Here is a 19,911-nt window from a genome sequence, read left to right as displayed (position 1 = left end):
TATTATTATTATTCATAGTCAAAAAAAAAAAAAAAAAAAAAAAAAAGTAGATGAACTTAGCCATGCTAGGAAGATATGGCTATGTGATTGCTATAAAAGGAGGTGTTTCAATCAGGATCGCATTACTCGGATACCATGTTAAATAAGCAATATTTGAGATGATCTTTATATTTTCATTGATGCTCAACAAAAGGAAATACAAGATATATATAGTCACAACTAGAACACATCAAAAGACTAGCAATAAATTATAATGCAACTCAAAGGGCTAATATAAATATGAGGCAAACCAAATGTCCCTTAACAGTAAATACATAAACAAACTAACGAAGTTGGATTGTAGAATAGTTTATCAAAAAAAATTTCTAGTGACAATTTAATTTTATTTAAATAGTAAAACATTATAGTATGATATAATTTCAATGGTCCATATGTTCATGATTGTTCGAATACGGGAAAAAAATATATTAATACCAACTCTCTGACGTCTCTACAGTCGACACCGATCAGTCCTACAACTACAACTATGAATATGAGATAAAATCAATTGCGTTAAGGAAGTCATCACGACACGATCATAAAATATTTGATCTTAAAATTTACAACTATATCATTTGTGAAGTGCTCTATTGTTTGCTTCTCATTTCGTGGACTTTATCGGTTGCGACACGAGTCCGATTCCATGAGAGTTTCATAAAAACTTTTTTAGGATCTAGCGTCACTTAAGTTCATTGACTTTGTCTATAACTGACCTTACATTTTCTCGGATCCCAATAACACCCATTATTTACTGAACTACCAGTTTTACTGTCAAGGTCTGCCACTCTTCTAGAAATCCTCTTGATCAGCGATTAGTAAACTGACGATTATTCCCCATCTCCCTTATGTCCTTGTTCCTGGTGGCATAATATAAATTGAAGATTGAAGATTCATTATTAGCTCTCACACACTAGAAAACCAAGAGACAAGCATTTGCACTCATATAGTCGTTCGATTCTCTCAAAATCTATACGCAACTATCAAACTCTAAAACCATTTTCAACTGTTTTAACATCGAACAGTGTTAAAATGTTTATCAGAGACTCATAGTGTTTAAGATTGATCGCCCATAAATCATTAAATCCTTTATTAACTTATTTCACTTAACTCATTTTTTACTTGCTATATTTCATTTGGATGAATCAAATAATTGATTGTAATTTCTGATTTATTGTACAGTTCGTCTTCTAGACCATCTTTTGAATAACGATAAGTCACATGTGAAACATATGCAACCACTACAACATTCATTTTGTAGCATACCGTTTTTAAAATTTTTTCCATACCACATCTTGAGTTGCATCCAAAAAAGGCTTAAACAGATGACAAAAGGACTACATTTTGTGTCAGTAACATGCTAGTTTCATAACAAAAAAAGTACTTGGAGTTCGATTTCATGTTACGATTAACATCGTATAAGTGTATAACTCACCTTTATCACCTTTAGTTCTAATAATAATAATCAGAATTAAGAATTACATCGTAGTAAAATCAAGGAGTTCGGGTATTAGTTGTGACCTATGGGAGGTCAGAGGTTCAACTCCCACTCGCTACAAAATTTCCCTTGTTGTTACCCGCTCATTCTATGGGCCTCGGAGGTTGCGGACATCTTACGTTCGAACCTCACCCGAGGGGATTTTACCATGAGTGATGCATGTATGGTCGTATGAATTCGTCATGGTGGTTTTCTCCTGAGAGGCGGTGGGACTGTAATAGTTCGACCAAAGAAATGATCGAATGAGTGGATTCCGACATCGCGTTCGACCCCGTCAATGACTCCTAACTATCGTTAAAAAGAATAATTACACCATAGTACTACTCAATCCACTTTCACACTAAATCTAAGATCTCATATGTTCTTCTTCCCTGATCTTCTCAGGCGGGTGCAAACGCCGGGAGATCTTCATCCGGCTATCTCTGGCGGGCTCAAACGCCTATCACTATCACCATGGTGGGTAACACTAGATTTGTACCGCTCAAAGATGGGTGGAAAGTGAAGAAACGACGCAGCAGAAAATCTTTTTATCGGAAACTTGACATCGATTTACAGAAACGGACGGAGAATGAATTTCAATCGTTCTTTGTTACTAATTTTCCGGAACAGGCCGACGTTCCGGCCTTATGGAAGGTGTTTGATGGCTATGGTTACTTGGTTGATGTTTACATAGCAAAGAAGAGAGCGAAATCCGGTAAACGTTTTGGTTTCATTAGATTCATGGGAGTTAAGCATGTGCTTGGTATGGAAAATAAGCTTGCAGATGTATGGATGGGGAGTTTTCACCTTTATGTGCAAGCTTCTAAATCCGATAGCTCTAAAACTACCAAGTATGTACCAAAGCGGGTTACACCTGTTGTCGGTAGTGATGAAGATTCGGCACCAAAAGCTGTTAACGTTATTCATAAGATTATCAAGAATTCAGGAAAAAAGAAGGATGATATTGAAGATGAGAACTCTTATGTTTCCAAGGCGTCTGTTATAAAACCTCCCGCAAAAGCATTTTCTATTGATGATTCTGATTTAATCTCGATCTCTAATAATGATTACGTTGTCATGGCTAAAGTTAAAGATGTGGGTGTTCTCTATTCGGTTTACAGAGCATGCTTAGCCGAGGGTTTTTCAAATTTTGACATTCAATATGTTGGTGGCTATTGGGTCTGGTTTAAATTCAAGACAGTAGTGGCAGCTACAGCCTTCAAAATGAATGCTAACATTATGTCATTGTTCTCATGCATCAAAGAACCATGGGATAATTTCACGGTTGATGAAAGAATTGTTTGGATCGAAATATCGGGGCTGCCTACGTGCGCGTGGGGAACGAATGCAAGTAAGAAGGCAGCATATTTGTTTGGTAGATTTCTTTTTTTTGAATCTAATTGTAAACTGCCTTTATCTTCTAGTAGAGTTTGCATTGCTACACATGATAAGAAACCTATTTCATCTAGTGTGACGATTGGTATTAAAGGCGTTAATGTGGAGGTTTATGCTCATGAAGTTGGAACGTGGTTGTTCGATATTGAATCTACTATTGAACCTGTTTCCGATGCTACCTCTAATAATGATGACCAATATAGTAGTTCGTCTGATGTCTCTGATCAGCCAATTTCAGATCACCTAAAGGAGTTTTCTGGTATACAAATTGACTCTTTTTCAGGTATCAAAGTTGATGAGTGTAATGAGGAGATATCGGTTAATTGCTCGGCTAGTGATCAGGTGGGATCATTCAATGAACCTATTGTTACAAGCACATATGATACGACGGATTCGATACATACTAAACCAATTGCTGCAAGTTCTACTTGTTCACAACCTCCTGGTTTTTCTAAAGTACCTAGAGGCTCGTTCTCTGGGGGCTCGGTTAACTGTCATACACCTTTCACGATATTGAATCATGATCCTACACCAATTTTTACTTCACAGAATCTAAGCGAAGACATATTTGGTATTGGCGAATTACTGGGCTGTAATTTAAAGGGGTGTATTGCTGCGATGAACCATGATGGCGGGAAATTTGGTTTCCAATGAAGATCCTCTCCATCAATAGTTGCGGGTCGAAAATGTATTCTAAGAGGAAGTGGATAAAAGGCTTATGTGTTTCGTTGAACGTGCATTTTTTAGGTATTCAAGAATCAAAGATGTCAAGATTTTTTATGTATCGTTTGAGATCTTTTTGGGGCAATCACAATTTTGAGTATGCGTTGAGTTTGGCTCGTGGTTTTTCGGGCGGTATTATTTCGTTATGGGATCCGAATGTTTTCTCTAAAAGCGGAATGTGGTGCGATGATAATTTTGTTATAGTTAAAGGTACGTGGATCCGTGAGAATACGGAGGTCTTTATGGTTAATGTTTACGCCCCTCAAGCATTATCGGATAAGATTTTGTTGTGGAATAAGCTTTCCTCCTTCATGGACTCCCATCCGGGAGAGTTTATCTTTTTTGGAGATTGGAATTCGGTTAGAACTCGGGAAGATAAATGTGGTTCCAATTTTTGTGTCCAAGATGCTCGGGTTTTTAATGACTTCATTGAAAGCAACTCGTTATATGAAGTCCCGTTAGGCGGTCTTCATTTCACTTGGCGTAATAAGGCGGGTAGTAAGTTAAGTAAAATTGATAGATTTTTTACTACTAACAACGTGCTTAATGTTATAGACAACTTGAAAGGCTCAGTTTTGGCTCGGGGACATTCGGATCACTCTCCGATCCTTCTTTTTCAAGATAAGGTCGATTTTGGCCCAACGTATTTTAAGATTTTTGAATCGTGGTTTGCCCGTCAAGATTTCGATTCTACCGTTCGTAAGGCTTGGGACATTGTTAACTTGAACAAAGAGCTAGACATTGTGGCTAAGTTTAGATTAATGAAGGGTCATCTAAAAAGCTGGATTAGCTCTTCTAAATCTAATGAAGATGCGAGATATAAGGAGATTGTGAACAAGATCAATGACATAGATATCTCTATTGATGTTGGTATAGTGGGGGATGATCTGATTAACGAGCGCAACAGTTTGGTTGTAGAAAGAGACGAGTTGTCGAAATTGGAAGATATCGATTCGTTTCAGAAATCTAGTATTAAATGGGACATTGAGGGTGACGAGAATTCCAAGTTTTTCCACGCGTCTCTTAAACATAAACGTCACTCTCAGAATATAAAAGGATTGTTGGTTGATGGTACTTGGATAGAGGATCCTTTTGTTATTAAAGATAAGTTTTTTTCTCATTTCATGTCCAAATTTGATGTTTTACATACAGGCGTGGAGTTTGGCCATTTAAATCCTCATTATCGTCTCACTGATAATGAAGCTAACTTTCTTGAAAGAGATTTGGATGATTTAGAGATAAAAAATGCGGTATGGGATTGCGGTAGTTCTAAGGCACCGGGACCGGACGGTATTTCTTTTCGTTTCATTAAATATTTTTGGGACATTTTTCAATTTGATATTGGCAGGGATATCCGAAGATTTTTTTCTTCAGGCACTATGCCTCACGGTGCAAATTCGGCTTTTTTCACCCTTATTCCGAAAGTTGTGAACCCGATTCTTGTGACTGATTTTCGACCCATTTCTTTGGTGGGTTTTTTTTATAAGATTGTCACGAAGATTCTCACGAACCGTGTTCTAAGTGTTATTGACAAGATCATTAGCCCGGTTCAGACGGCTTTCATTTCGGGGCGACAGATTTTAGATGGCCCATTAATGTTGTCCGAGATTATTTCATGGTATAAGAAAGCTAAGAAAAAAATGTTACTTTTGAAGGTGGATTTTGAAAAAGCCTATGATTCGGTTAATTGGGATTATTTGATGTTCATGTTATCTTCGTTGGGTTTCGGAACCAAGTGGTGCGCCTGGATAAGGGGGTGTCTTTTCTCGGCTAAGACTTCAGTTTTGGTAAATGGTAGTCCGACTCGTGAATTCCCAATCAAAAGAGGGTTAAGACAGGGTGATCCTCTAAGCCCGTTCTTGTTTATTATTGTAATGGAAGGTCTCCACTTAGCTTTTTCTCGTGCTATGGAGAACAACTTCATTCGTGGTATCAAAGTGGGAACAGATAACATTCATTTATCTCATTTTATTTATGCGGATGATCTTATTATTTTCTCTCATTGGAGTTCTCAAGAACTAAACCGGATTCTCCTCATTTTAGAAGCATTTTTTTTAGTGTCCGGTTTGCGGATAAATGTTAATAAATCCCATCTTTTTGGTGTCGGGGTGGACACTTCCGAGATCATTGCTTATGCTGCTGCTGCAGGTACTCGTGTAGGCTCATTTCCTACTACTTATCTGGGTCTACCGATTGGTTCTAATATGAAATTAATTTCAAATTGGGATAGCTTGGTAGACAGATTTCGGGATAAATTATCTACGTGGAAGGCGGCACTCATTTCTTCCGGTGGTAGATTAACATTGGTTAAGTCTGTTATGGGGAGCATTGGTATTTATTTTATGTCTTTATTTAAATGCCCGGAAACGGTTCTTAAATGTCTTGAATCTATTAGGGCTCGATTTTTTTGGGGTGGTAACAAATCCACCAAAAAGATGTCATGGGTAAAGTGGGATAAAATTCTTGCTCCATTTGATAAAGGTGGTCTTAATGTAGGGAGTCTTAAAGCTTTCAATTTGGCATTGATTAATAAATGGCGTTGGAGGTATTTAATTAATCCGGAAGAGATGTGGGTTAATATCATTAAGTCTATTCATGGGCCTCTTTTTGATCATGTGGAATGTAATAGTTCAAGTATTTGGTCTTCTATTGTTGCGTGTTGTTTAAAGGTGAGTTCCGATGGTACACTTCCTCCAGACACATTCAAAATGAAAGTTGGTAATGGTTGCTCTATACGCTTTTGGAATGACCTATGGTGTGGCAATTCAACGTTATCGTCCCGTTTTAATCGACTCTACCACCTGGATGTCAATAAACTTGATTCGATTGCCGAGAAACGGGTAGATGGTGCATGGCAATGGAACTGGACGAGAGATCACATTGGTAGTCGTAACAACCAACTTCTCGCTAATCTTCAGGAGGAGATCGGTGACTGCACTTTTTATGATCGCCCTGATCGTTGGTGTTGTTCGCTTATTTCAGATGAGTCGTACACTGTTAAAGCTGCAAGGGACATGATGGATCGAACCTCTTTGCCTTCGACTAACGTGAGTACAATTTGGTTCAAGTTTCTTCCAAGGAAAGTTAACATTTTTTTATGGCGTTTGAGATTAGATGCTCTTCCCGTTCGTTGGAACCTTTCTGCAAAAGGGATTGAGATCAACTCGGTTATTTGTCCACTTTGTAACAATGACATAGAGACTCGGGATCACTTATTCTTCGATTGTGATATGGCTAAAGAGATATGGCTTCGAGTTCGGGTGTGGCTTGATTGTGCTCTTCCCATTTGCTCCTCGTGGGATACGTTTATTACATGGCTCGAGGGTGTTCGATTACAAGCTATCTTCAAAGATCGGATCGTTGCGGTCATCCTTACTCTTCTATGGGCCATTTGGCGGTTTCGGAACGGAGTTGTTTTTAATAATTCTTTTTGTAGTAGGAGTAACTTATTTGATGTAATCCGTTTATTGTCTTTTCGTTGGATTAAAAATAGAAGCCATATAGTTTCCAATTGGAACGTATGGTTATCTATGCCGTTGTAATTATCCCTTAGCGCCTTGCTAGGGATCGTTTTATTTATATTATTGATTGTTTGGCCGTTAAAAAAAAAAAGTACTACTCAATCCAAGTTTGTTATTATCGCAAATATGTTACTGTAATATTTTTAATAATAAAGTTTAGGTTGTCTTGATGGTAACTATGTATTGTATCTTCTACGGAGTATTTTTCTAATCACTGGATCGTAATGTATGGTTTAATGGTTTATTTAGCATTTTTATATATTGTGAATAATTGATTGATTGATCCCACATAGGTGTGTGGATTAAGTATAAAGAAAGGCCAAGAAGTATAAATACACAGGTTTGGGGTACGTTTTAAAGCATCTTTGCGCTTGGGGCAATGACGCAGTTAATGAGGTAATTACCGAGACGCGTCAATTGCTGGTTGAAAACTATTTCCAAACCCTCTCCTCGGTTTTGGCTCTTGCCTTGGCCGTCGAGAATTTCTGGAAGGACTCCCTTATTTGGGTAAGTTCCTACAACTTTTAGTTCCAATTCTTTTATTAATTAATTAATTAATGTAAGTTTTTCGTTTCCGTTTCACTAAAGATTTTCTACTTCAAAATCATAATATTTCAAGTCATTTAGTTTAAATTTTATTATGGTTTGTGGTTTCACAACTAATTTTCCTTTTGCAAAAAATCCCTCGTTAATTTCTAACTTTTGTTGTGGGGAGTAGGTTAGAAAGCATTTATTAATATATTACACTACTATCAGCCAAACCTAATGTCTTTAAAAAGTTCGGATGATCATCATTTGTATGTAAATTTAAAAATCACTCACGTCCCGAAAAATAACCCACAATCAACTGAATGTACCATTAGCTTATGCGTAAATCCAATTCTTAAAGGCCTTTAGGGTTATTATTAGAAGAATTTTATAGATCGGGATTTAGCGGTGGCTTTTGAAAGTGGTGGTCGGTGTTCTGATTTTCAGCAGATACGACGTTCTTCGACAATCTTCCGAAAACTAAATGTGTTTGTCGGAAATGGTTTGGTCCTACTTGTACTTCGGGTACTTTTGGAGGTTGCTTTGGTAGTTCTTTCGCTAGCCATGTAACTTAATTTCCACTATGTTGGTGGTTAGGTTTGTTTGTCGTTTTACGGTATCTTGCGGTTTTTTATTAGGGCTTGATTACGTTTCTTGTTCTCCCTCCAACCCATTTTAATTTTCATGCATTAACCTTCGAAAGTCTTTATTTTATAACTTTGACTTAAATAACTTTTTTGTGTTACATAATATTTGATAAAATTTATATGACTATATTAAGTTTTATAAGTGTTTCATTGAAATAACTATTATCAAATACGGAGTATTATATAAAACAAGAAAAAAAGTTATTAAAAGTTAAAGTTAATAAATATAGACTTTAAAATGTTAAAAACATGACTATTAATTTGGGACGGGGATAATATTGTTTCATGTTGATATTCATATCATTTTTATATAATATTATGTATATTTCGAAAATAAAGAAAAAGTCCTATAGGAATTAGAGAGTTTATAAAATGGATTTGATGCTATTATTGAAAAGTTTTAATGAAATTACTTATATTATTCTCATAAAGCTGAATATAAACATTCCCTAACAAATATATGGAAAATGATAAATATAGCCCTTAGAATTATATTTAAGCACATCATAATTAAATTTATAAACTCTATTCTATTAGTTAATAGTATAATTGTTCCGTTATATTATTAACTTTCCTTATATAATTTTGACATTTATATTTATTCATGGCAGAGTTGGGTTATTAAAAGGAATAATGTTTTTTTTTAACGACAAACAACTTTTATATATATAGCCTCTAGCAAGTAGCTAGAGGAGAATAAAAAGATTACAGTGACTTTACAATCAAATTTTTTACTTCTATGAAACAACCATGAATAAGAATACCTCCGAATCCAATCAAAAAGATAATTTCTTTTAAGTTTTGAATCTGAAAACACCACTCCATTGCGATGAAATATCCCGTTCATATTTATTATAAACGTTCCATATTAATTGATTTCGTCGCGAGGTTTTGACCTCTATATGAGACGTTTTTCAAAGACTGCATTCATTTTTTTTAAAACAAGCATAACCTTTATTTTATCGATAAAGGTTTAAAAAGCATTACGTAGATTATCAAATAATGATAATCTAAAATATACTGTTTACACACGACCATTACATAATGGTTTACAATAAGAATATATTACATCAAAAATAAGTTTCTTGAATGCAGTTTTTACACAATATCATACAAGCATGGACTCCAAATCTTGTCCTTATTTTAGTATGCAACAGCGGAAGCTCTTAATAATCACCTGAGAATAAACATGCTTAAAACGTCAACAAAAATGTTGGTGAGTTATAGGTTTAACCTATATATTTACCAAATCTCAATAATAGACCACAAGATTTCATATTTCAATATACATCCCATACATAAAGATAAAATTATTCATATGGTGAACACCTGGTAACCGACACTAACAAGATGCATATAAGAATATCCCCTATCATTCCGGGAAATCCTTCGGACATGATATACACGAATTCGAAGTACTAAAGCATCCGGTACTTTGGATGGGGTTCGTTAGGCCCAATAGATCTATCTTTAGGATTCGCATCAATTAGTAGATCGGTTTACTAATTCTTAGGTTACCACGCAGAAGAGGCATATTCGGCTTTGATCATTCAACCATATAATGTAGTTTCATTTACTTGTGTCTATTTCGTAAAACATTTATAAAACTGCATGTATTCTCATCCCAAAATATTAGATTTTAAAAGTGGGACTATAACTCACTTTCACAGATTTTTACTTCGTCGGGAAGTAAGACTTGGCCACTGGTCGATTCACGAACCTATACAAATATGTACATATATATCAAAGTATGCTCAAAATATATTTACAACATTTTTTAATACGTTATAATGTTTTAAGCTTATTAAGTCAGCTGTCCTCGTTAATAACCTACAACTAGTTGTCCATAGTTAAATGTACAGAAATAAATATAAATTATCTTGGATCAATCCACGACCCAGTGTATACAAGCCTCGGGCTAAATAACAACTCAAACTATATATATTATTTTGGAATCAACCTCAACCCTGTATAGCTAACTCCAACATTACTGCATATAGAGTGTCTATGGTTGTTCCAAAATATATTATATAGATGGGTCGATATGATATGTCAAAACAGTGTATACGTGTCTATGGTATCCCAAGATTACATAATATATATTAGAATACATGAATAATACAATATAATTTTGTTAAGTTGTGATTTGTATAGAATTGTTACAATATTTTCCGTAGCTACAACAATCAAAAAATATCCAATCTTGTTTTACCCATAACTTCTTCGTTTTAAATCTGTTTTGAGTGAATCAAATTGCTATGGTTTCATATTGAACTCTATTTTATGAATCTATACAGAAAAAGTATAGCTTTATAGTCGGAAATATAAGTTACAAGTCATTTTTGTAAGAGGTAGTCATTTCAGTCGAAAGAACGACGTCTTGATGACCATTTTGAAAAACATACTTACACTTTGAGTTTAACCATGATTTTTGGATATAGTTTCATGTTCATAAGAAAAATCATTTTCCCAGAAGAACAACTTTTAAATCTAAGTTTATCATAGTTTTTAATTATCAAACCCAAAATAGCCCGCGGTGTTACTACGACGGCGTATGTCCGGTTTTACGGTGTTTTTCGTGTTTTCAGGTTTTAAATCATTAAGTTAGCATATCATATAGATATATAATAAAATGTCCCATTTTTATTGATTAAAAACGTTCCATATTAATTGATTTCGTTGCGAAGTTTTGACCTCTATATGAGACATTTTTCAAAGACTGCATTCATTTTAAAATAAACCATAACCTTTAATTCATCAATAAAGGTTTAAAAAGCTTTACGTAGATTATCAAATAATGATAATCTAAAATATCCTGTTTACACACGACCATTACATAATAGTTTACAATACAAATATGTTACAACAAAATAAGTTTCTTGAATGCAGTTTTTACACAATATCATACAAGCATGGACTCCAAATCTCATCCTTATTTAAGTATGCGACAGCGGAAGCTCTTAATAATCACCTGAGAATAAACATGCTTAAAACGTCAACAAAAATGTTGGTGAGTTATAGGTTTAACCTATATATATCAAATCATAATAATAGACCACAAGATTTCATATTTCAATACACATCCCATACATAGAGATAAAAATCATTCATATGGTGAACACCTGGTAACCGACATTAACAAGATGCATATATAAGAATATCCCCATCATTCAGGGACACCCTTCGGATATGATATAAATTTCGAAGTACTAAAGCATCCGGTACTTTGGATGGTGTTTGTTAGGCCCAATAGATCTATTTTTAGGATTCGCGTCAATTAGGGTGTCTGTTCCCTAATTCTTAGATTACCAGACTTAATAAAAAGGGGCATATTTGATTTCGATAATTCAACCATAGAATGTAGTTTCACGTACTTGTGTCTATTTTGTAAATCATTTATAAAACCTGCATGTATTCTCATCCCAAAAATATTAGATTTTAAAAGTGGGACTATAACTCACTTTCACAGATTTTTACTTCGTCGGGAAGTAAGACTTGGCCACTGGTTGATTCACGAACCTATAACAATATATACACATATATCAAAGTATGTTCAAAATATATTTATAATACTTTTAATACATTTTGATGTTTTAAGTTTATTAAGTCAGCTGTCCTCGTTAGTAACCTATAACTAGTTGTCCACAGTTAGATGTACAGAAATAAATCGATAAATATTATCTTGAATCAATCCACGACCCAGTGTATACGTATCTCAGTATTGATCACAACTCAAACTATATATATTTTGGAATCAACCTCAACCCTGTATAGCTAACTCCAACATTCACATATAGAGTGTCTATGGTTGTTCCGAAATATATATAGATGTGTCGACATGATAGGTCGAAACATTGTATACGTGTCTATGGTATCTCAAGATTACATAATATACAATACAAGTTGATTAAGTTATGGTTGGAATAGATTTGTTACCAATTTTCACGTAGCTAAAATGAGAAAAATTATCCAATCTTGTTTTACCCATAACTTCTTCATTTTAAATCCGTTTTGAGTGAATCAAATTGCTATGGTTTCATATTGAACTCTATTTTATGAATATAAACAGAAAAAGTATAGGTTTATAGTTGGAAAAATAAGTTACAAGTTATTTTTGTAAAGGTAGTCATTTCAGTCGAAAGAACGACGTCTAGATGACCATTTTAGAAAACATACTTCCACTTTGAGTTTAACCATAATTTTTGGATATAGTTTCATGTTCATAATAAAAATCATTTTCTCAGAATAACAACTTTTAAATCAAAGTTTATCATAGTTTTTAATTAACTAACCCAAATCAGCCCGCGGTGTTACTACGACGGCGTAAATCCGGTTTTACGGTGTTTTTCGTGTTTCCAGGTTTTAAATCATTAAGTTAGCATATCATATAGATATAGAACATGTGTTTAGTTGATTTTAAAAGTCAAGTTAGAAGGATTAACTTTTGTTTGCGAACAAGTTTAGAATTAACTAAACTATGTTCTAGTGATTACAAGTTTAAACCTTCGAATAAGATAGCTTTATATGTATGAATCGAATGATGTTATGAACATCATTACTACCTTAAGTTCCTTGGATAAACCTACTGGAAAAGAGAAGAATGGATCTAGCTTCAACGGATCCTTGGATGGTTCGAAGTTCTTGAAGCAGAATCATGACACGAAAACAAGTTCAAGTAAGATCATCACTTGAAATAAGATTGTTATAGTTATAGAAATTGAACCAAAGTTTGAATATGATTATTACCTTGTATTAGAATGATAACCTACTGTAAGAAACAAAGATTTCTTGAGGTTGGATGATCACCTTACAAGATTGGAAGTGAGCTAGCAAACTTGAAAGTATTCTTGATTTTATGTAACTAGAACTTGTAGAATTTATGAAGAACACTTAGAACTTGAAGATAGAACTTGAGAGAGATCAATTAGATGAAAAAAATTGAAGAATGAAAGTGTTTATAGGTGTTTTTGGTCGTTGGTGTATGGATTAGATATAAAGGATATGTAATTTTGTTTTCATGTAAATAAGTCATGAATGATTACTCATATTTTTGTAATTTTATGAGATATTTCATGATAGTTACCAAATGATGGTTCCCACATGTGTTAGGTGACTCACATGGGCTGCTAATAGCTTATCATTGAAGTGTATATACCAATAGTACATACATCTAAAAGCTGTGTATTGTACGAGTACGAATACGGGTGCATACGAGTAGAATTGTTGATGAAACTGAACGAGGATGTAATTGTAAGCATTTTTTTTAAGTAGAAGTATTTTGATAAGTGTATTGAAGTCTTTCAAAAGTGTATAAATACATATTAAAACACTACATGTATATACATTTTAACTGAGTCGTTAAGTCATCGTTAGTCGTTACATGTAAGTGTTGTTTTGAAACCTTTAGGTTAACGATCTTGTTAAATGTTGTTAACCCAATGTTTATAATATCAAATGAGATTTTAAATTATTATATTATCATGATATTATCATGTATGAATATCTCTTAATATGATATATATATATATATATATATATATATATACATTAAATGTCTTTACAACGATAATCGTTACATATATGTCTCGTTTAAAAATCATTAAGTTAGTAGTCTTGTTTTTACATATGTAGTTCATTGTTAATATACTTAATGATATGTTTACTTATCATAGTATCATGTTAATTATATATATATCCATATATATGTCATCATATAGTTTTTACAATTTTTAACGTTCGTGAATCACCGGTCAACTTGGGTGGTCAATTGTCTATATGAAACATATTTTAATTAATCAAGTCTTAACAAGTTTGATTTCTTAACATGTTGGAAACATTTAATCATATAAATATCAATCTCAATTAATATATATAAACATGGAAAAGTTCGGGTCACTACAGTACCTACCCGTTAAATAAATTTCGTCCCGAAATTTTAAGCTGTTGAAGGTGTTGACAAATCTTCTGGAAATAGATGCGGGTATTTCTTCTTCATCTAATCTTCACGCTCCCAGGTGAACTCGGGTCCTCTACGAGCATTCCATCGAACCTTAACAATTGGTATCTTGTTTTGCTTAAGTCTTTTTAACCTCACGATCCATTATTTCGACGGGTTCTTCGATGAATTGGAGTTTTTCGTTGATTTGGATTTCATCTAACGGAATAGTGAGATCTTCTTTAGCAAAACATTTCTTCAAATTCGAGACGTGGAAAGTGTTATGTACAGCCGCGAGTTGTTGAGGTAACTCAAGTCGGTAAGCTACTGGTCCGACACGATCAATAATCTTGAATGGTCCAATATACCTTGGATTTAATTTCCCTCGTTTACCAAATCGAACAACGCCTTTCCAAGGTGCAACTTTAAGCATGACCATCTCTCCAATTTCAAATTCTATATCTTTTCTTTTAATGTCAGTGTAGCTCTTTTGTCGACTTTGGGCGGTTTTCAACCCTTGTTGAATTTGGATGATCTTCTCGGTAGTTTCTTGTATAATCTCCGGACCCGTAATCTGTCTATCCCCCACTTCACTCCAACAAATCGGAGACCTGCACTTTCTACCATAAAGTACTTCAAACGGCGCCATCTCAATGCTTGAATGGTAGCTGTTGTTGTAGGAAAATTCTGCTAACGGTAGATGTCGATCCCAACTGTTTCCGAAATCAATAACACATGCTCGTAGCATGTCTTCAAGTATTTGTATCGTCCTTTCGCTCTGCCCATCAGTTTGTGGATGATAGGCAGTACTCATGTCTAGACGAGTTCCTAATGCTTGCTGTAATGTCTGCCAGAATCTTGAAATAAATCTGCCATCCCTATCAGAGATAATAGAGATTGGTATTCCATGTCTGGAGACGACTTCCTTCAAATACAGTCGTGCTAACTTCTCCATCTTGTCATCTTCTCTTATTGGCAGGAAGTGTGCTGATTTGGTGAGACGATTAACTATTACCCAAATAGTATCAAAACCACTTGCAGTCCTTGGCAATTTAGTGATGAAATCCATGGTAATGTTTTCCCATTTCCATTCCGGGATTTCGGGTTGTTGAAGTAGACCTGATGGTTTCTGATGCTCAGCTTTGACCTTAGAACACGTCAAACATTCTCCTACGTATTTAGCAACATCGGCTTTCATACCCGACCACCAAAAATGTTTCTTGAGATCCTTGTACATCTTCCCCGTTCCAGGATGTATTGAGTATCTGGTTTTATGAGCTTCTCTAAGTACCATTTCTCTCATATCTCCAAATTTTGGTACCCAAATCCTTTCAGCCCTATACCGGGTTCCGTCTTCCCGAATATTAAGATGCTTCTCTGATCCTTTGGGTATTTCATCCTTTAAATTTCCCTCTTTTAAAACTCCTTGTTGCGCCTCCTTTATTTGAGTAGTAAGGTTATTATGAATCATTATATTCATATATTTTACTCGAATGGGTTCTCTGTCCTTCCTGCTCAAGGCATCGGCTACCACATTTGCCTTCCCTGGGTGGTAACGAATCTCAAAGTCGTAATCATTCAACAATTCAATCCACCTACGCTGCCTCATATTCAGTTGTTTCTGATTAAATATGTGTTGAAGACTTTTGTGGTCGGTATATATAATACTTTTGACCCCATATAAGTAGTGCCTCCAAGTCTTTAATGCAAAAACAACCGCGCCTAATTCCAAATCATGCGTCGTATAATTTTGTTCGTGAATCTTCAATTGTCTAGACGCATAAGCAATCACCTTCGTTCGTTGCATTAATACACAACCGAGACCTTGCTTTGATGCGTCACAATAAATCACAAAATCATCATTCCCTTCAGGCAATGACAATATAGGTGCCGTAGTTAGCTTTTTCTTCAATAACTGAAACGCTTTCTCTTGTTCATCATTCCGTTCAAATTTCTTCCCTTTATGCGTTAATGCAGTCAAGGGTTTTGCTATTCTGGAAAAGTCTTGGATGAACCTTCTGTAGTAACCAGCTAGTCCTAAAAACTGGCGTATGTGTTTCGGAGTTTTTAGGGTTTCCCACTTTTCAACAGTTTCTATCTTTGCCGGATCCACCTTAATACCTTCTTTGTTCACTATGTGACCGAGGAATTGAACTTCTTCCAACCAAAATGCACACTTTGAAAACTTAGCGTACAATTCTTCCTTCCTCAATACTTCTAACACCTTTCTCAAATGTTCATCGTGTTCTTGGTCATTCTTTGAGTAAATAAGTATGTCATCAATGAAAACAATGACAAACTTGTCAAGGTATGGTCCACACACTCGGTTCATAAGGTCCATGAACACAACTGGTGCATTAGTTAAACCAAACGGCATGACCACAAACTCGTAATGATCGTAACGTGTTTTGAAAGCAGTCTTTGGAATATCATCTTCTTTTACCCGCATTTGATGATACCCGGAACGTAAGTCAATCTTTGAATAAACAGACGAGCCTTGTAGTTGATCAAATAAGTCGTAGATTCTCGGTAGTGGGTAGCAGTTCTTGATGGTAAGTTTGTTCAACTCTCGGTAGTCGATACACAACCTGAATGTACCATCTTTCTTCTTGACAAACAAAACAGGAGCTCCCCACGGTGATGTGCTTGGTTGAATGAAACCACGCTCTAAAAGTTCTTGTAATTGGCTTTGCAGTTCTTTCATCTCGCTGGGTGCGAGTCTGTAAGGAGCACGAGCTATTGGTGCAGCTCCTGGTACAAGATCTATTTGAAATTCAACGGATCGATGTGGGGGTAATCCCGGTAATTCTTTCGGAAATACATCGGGAAATTCTTTTGCAATGGAAACATCATTGATGCTCTTTTCTTCAGTTTGTACTTTCTCGACGTGTGCTAGAACAGCATAGCAACCTTTTCTTATTAGTTTTTGTGCCTTCAAATTACTAATAAGATGTAGCTTCGTGTTGCCCTTTTCTCCGTACACCATTAAGGGTTTTCCTTTTTCTCGTATAATGCGAATTGCATTTTTGTAACAAACGATCTCTGCTTTCACTTCTTTCAGCCAGTCCATATCAATTATCACATCAAAACTCCCTAACTCTACTGGTATCAAATCAATCTTAAATGTTTCGCTAACCAGTTTAATTTCTCGATTCCGACATATACTATCTGCTGAAATTAATTTACCATTTGCTAATTCGAGTAAAAATTTACTATCCAAAGGCGTCAATGGACAACTTAATTTAGCACAAAAATCTCTACTCATATAGCTTCTATCCGCACCCGAATCAAATAAAACGTAAGCAGATTTATTGTCAATAAGAAACGTACCCGTAACAAGCTCCGGGTCTTCATGTGCCTCTACCGCATTAATATTGAAAACTCTTCCGCGGCCTTGTCCATTCGTGTTCTCCTGGTTCGGGCAATTTCTAATAATGTGGCCCGGTTTTCCACATTTATAACAAACTACATTGGCATAACTTGCTCCGACACTACTTGCTCCGCCATTACTCGTTCCGACACCATTTGTTCCTTTCGTTCTATTAACCCCTGGTCCGTAGACCTCACACTTCGCCGCGCTATGACCATTTCTTTTACACTTGTTGCAAAATTTGGTGCAGAACCCCGAGTGATACTTTTCACACCTTTGGCATAGCTGCTTCTGATTATTGTTGTTGTTGCGGTTATTATTGTTGTTGGGATAATTGTTGTAGTTGCTGTTGTTGTTGTTGTTGTTGTTGTTGTTGTTGTTGGGCCGTTTGTTGTAGTTGCGATTGATGTTGCGATTGTTGGGATAATTGTTGCGATTATTGTTGTAATTGGTGTTGTTGTTGTATTGGTGATTCTTATCACCGTTTTCCTCCCACTTTCTTTTAACTTGCTTCACATTGGCCTCTTCAGCAGTCTGTTCTTTAATTCTTTCTTCAATCTGGTTCACTAGTTTGTGAGCCATTCTACATGCCTGTTGTATGGAGGCGGGCTCGTGTGAACTTATATCTTCTTGGATTCTTTCCGGTAATCCTTTCACAAACGCGTCGATCTTCTCTTCCTCATCTTCGAATGCTCCCGGACACAATAGGCACAATTCTGTGAATCGTCTTTCGTACGTGGTAATATCAAATCCTTGGGTTCGTAACCCTCTAAGTTCTGTCTTGAGCTTATTGACCTCGGTTCTGGGACGGTACTTCTCGTTCATCAAGTGCTTGAATGCTGACCACGGTAGTGCGTACGCATCGTCTTATCCCACTTGCTCTAGATAGGTATTCCACCATGTTAACGCCGAACCTGTGAAGGTATGCGTAGCGTACTTCACTTTGTCCTCTTCGGTACACTTACTTATGGCAAATACCGATTCGACCTTCTCGGTCCACCGTTTCAATCCAATCGGTCCTTCGGTTCCATCAAATTCCAAAGGTTTGCAGGCAGTGAATTCTTTGTACGTGCATCCTACACGATTTCCTGTACTGCTAGATCTAAGGTTATTGTTGATATGTAGCGCAGCCTGTACTGCGGCTATGTTTGAAGCTAGAAAAGTACGGAATTCCTCTTCATTCATATTCACGGTGTGTCGAGTAGTCGGTGCCATTTCCTTCAAAATAGTCAAATGGAACAAGTTAATCATACAGAATATTAAGAGTAGTTAATAGTATTTCGTAGCATAATATGAACTCATTTATAAAAGCTTTTTCTTCATATTAGCATTTTATAAGTTTAAATTCGGGTAGTACCTACCCGTTAAGTTCATACTTAGTAGCTAATATACAATTCAACTACTACAATTCTATATGAAAAACTGATTATAATAATATTTCGCGTTCAAACTTTTACACAATATTTTACAAACTTACAATACCACTTATTTTACATATAGCATGAAATATAGCACACAATAAATTTGATACAAGATGGTTGTGAAGATAATTCTAGCTAGTACACAAGTCGTTCAGCAAAGGCAATAAAGACACGTAATTCATACGTCCAGAAACAAGTCATGCATTCTGGTTTTACTAGGATTACTTCCCATCCTTGGTCTTGTGGAACATAACCGTTATGGCCGTTGATAAGACAACGTGTTGTAACATCGTCAAAGGGAAGAGGGTTACGTAATGTCCAACAGTCCCGTAACAATCTAAAAACCTCATTTCTTACCCCAATTACCGACTCCGTCACTTGTGGGAACGTTTTGTTTAATAGTTGTAGCTCGATGTTCTTGTTCTCACTTTGGTGAGAAGCGAACATTACTAATCCGTAAGCATAACATGCTTCTTTGTGTTGCATGTTAGCCGCTTTTTCTAAATCACGAAGTCCAATATTCGGATATATTGAGTCAAGATAATTTCTTAACCCATTGCGTAAAATAGCATTTGGGTTCCCCGCAATATATGCGTCAAAGTAAACACATCGTAACTTATGGATTTCCCAATGTGATATCCCCCATCTTTCGAACGAAAGCCTTTTATAAACCAAGGCATTCTTGGAACGTTCTTCGAATGTCTTACAAACTGATCTCGCCTTAAATAGTTGTGCCGAAGAATTCTGACCGACTCTAGACAAGATTTAATCAATCATGTCTCCGGGTAGGTCTCTTAAAATATTGGGTTGTCTATCCATTTTGTGTTTTTATACTGTAAAATAGACAAGAGTTAGATT

General features: G+C 35.5%; 1 non-coding gene across 1 annotated transcript; it reads left to right on the top strand.

The window, feature by feature from the left end:
* The first annotated feature begins 7,513 nt into the window (after positions 1-7,513).
* On the top strand, positions 7,514-7,666 carry LOC139865237 (U4 spliceosomal RNA). The gene has a single exon (XR_011764758.1). It is a non-coding gene; the product is annotated as a U4 spliceosomal RNA (small nuclear RNA).
* Positions 7,667-19,911: the final 12,245 nt, after the last annotated feature.

The sequence above is a fragment of the Rutidosis leptorrhynchoides genome, chromosome 8 (assembly GCF_046630445.1).
Source record: "Rutidosis leptorrhynchoides isolate AG116_Rl617_1_P2 chromosome 8, CSIRO_AGI_Rlap_v1, whole genome shotgun sequence".
Lineage (NCBI taxonomy): Eukaryota > Viridiplantae > Streptophyta > Magnoliopsida > Asterales > Asteraceae > Rutidosis > Rutidosis leptorrhynchoides.
Note: the sequence above shows the minus strand (reverse complement) of the source record. Positions and strands in the feature narration are given on the sequence as shown.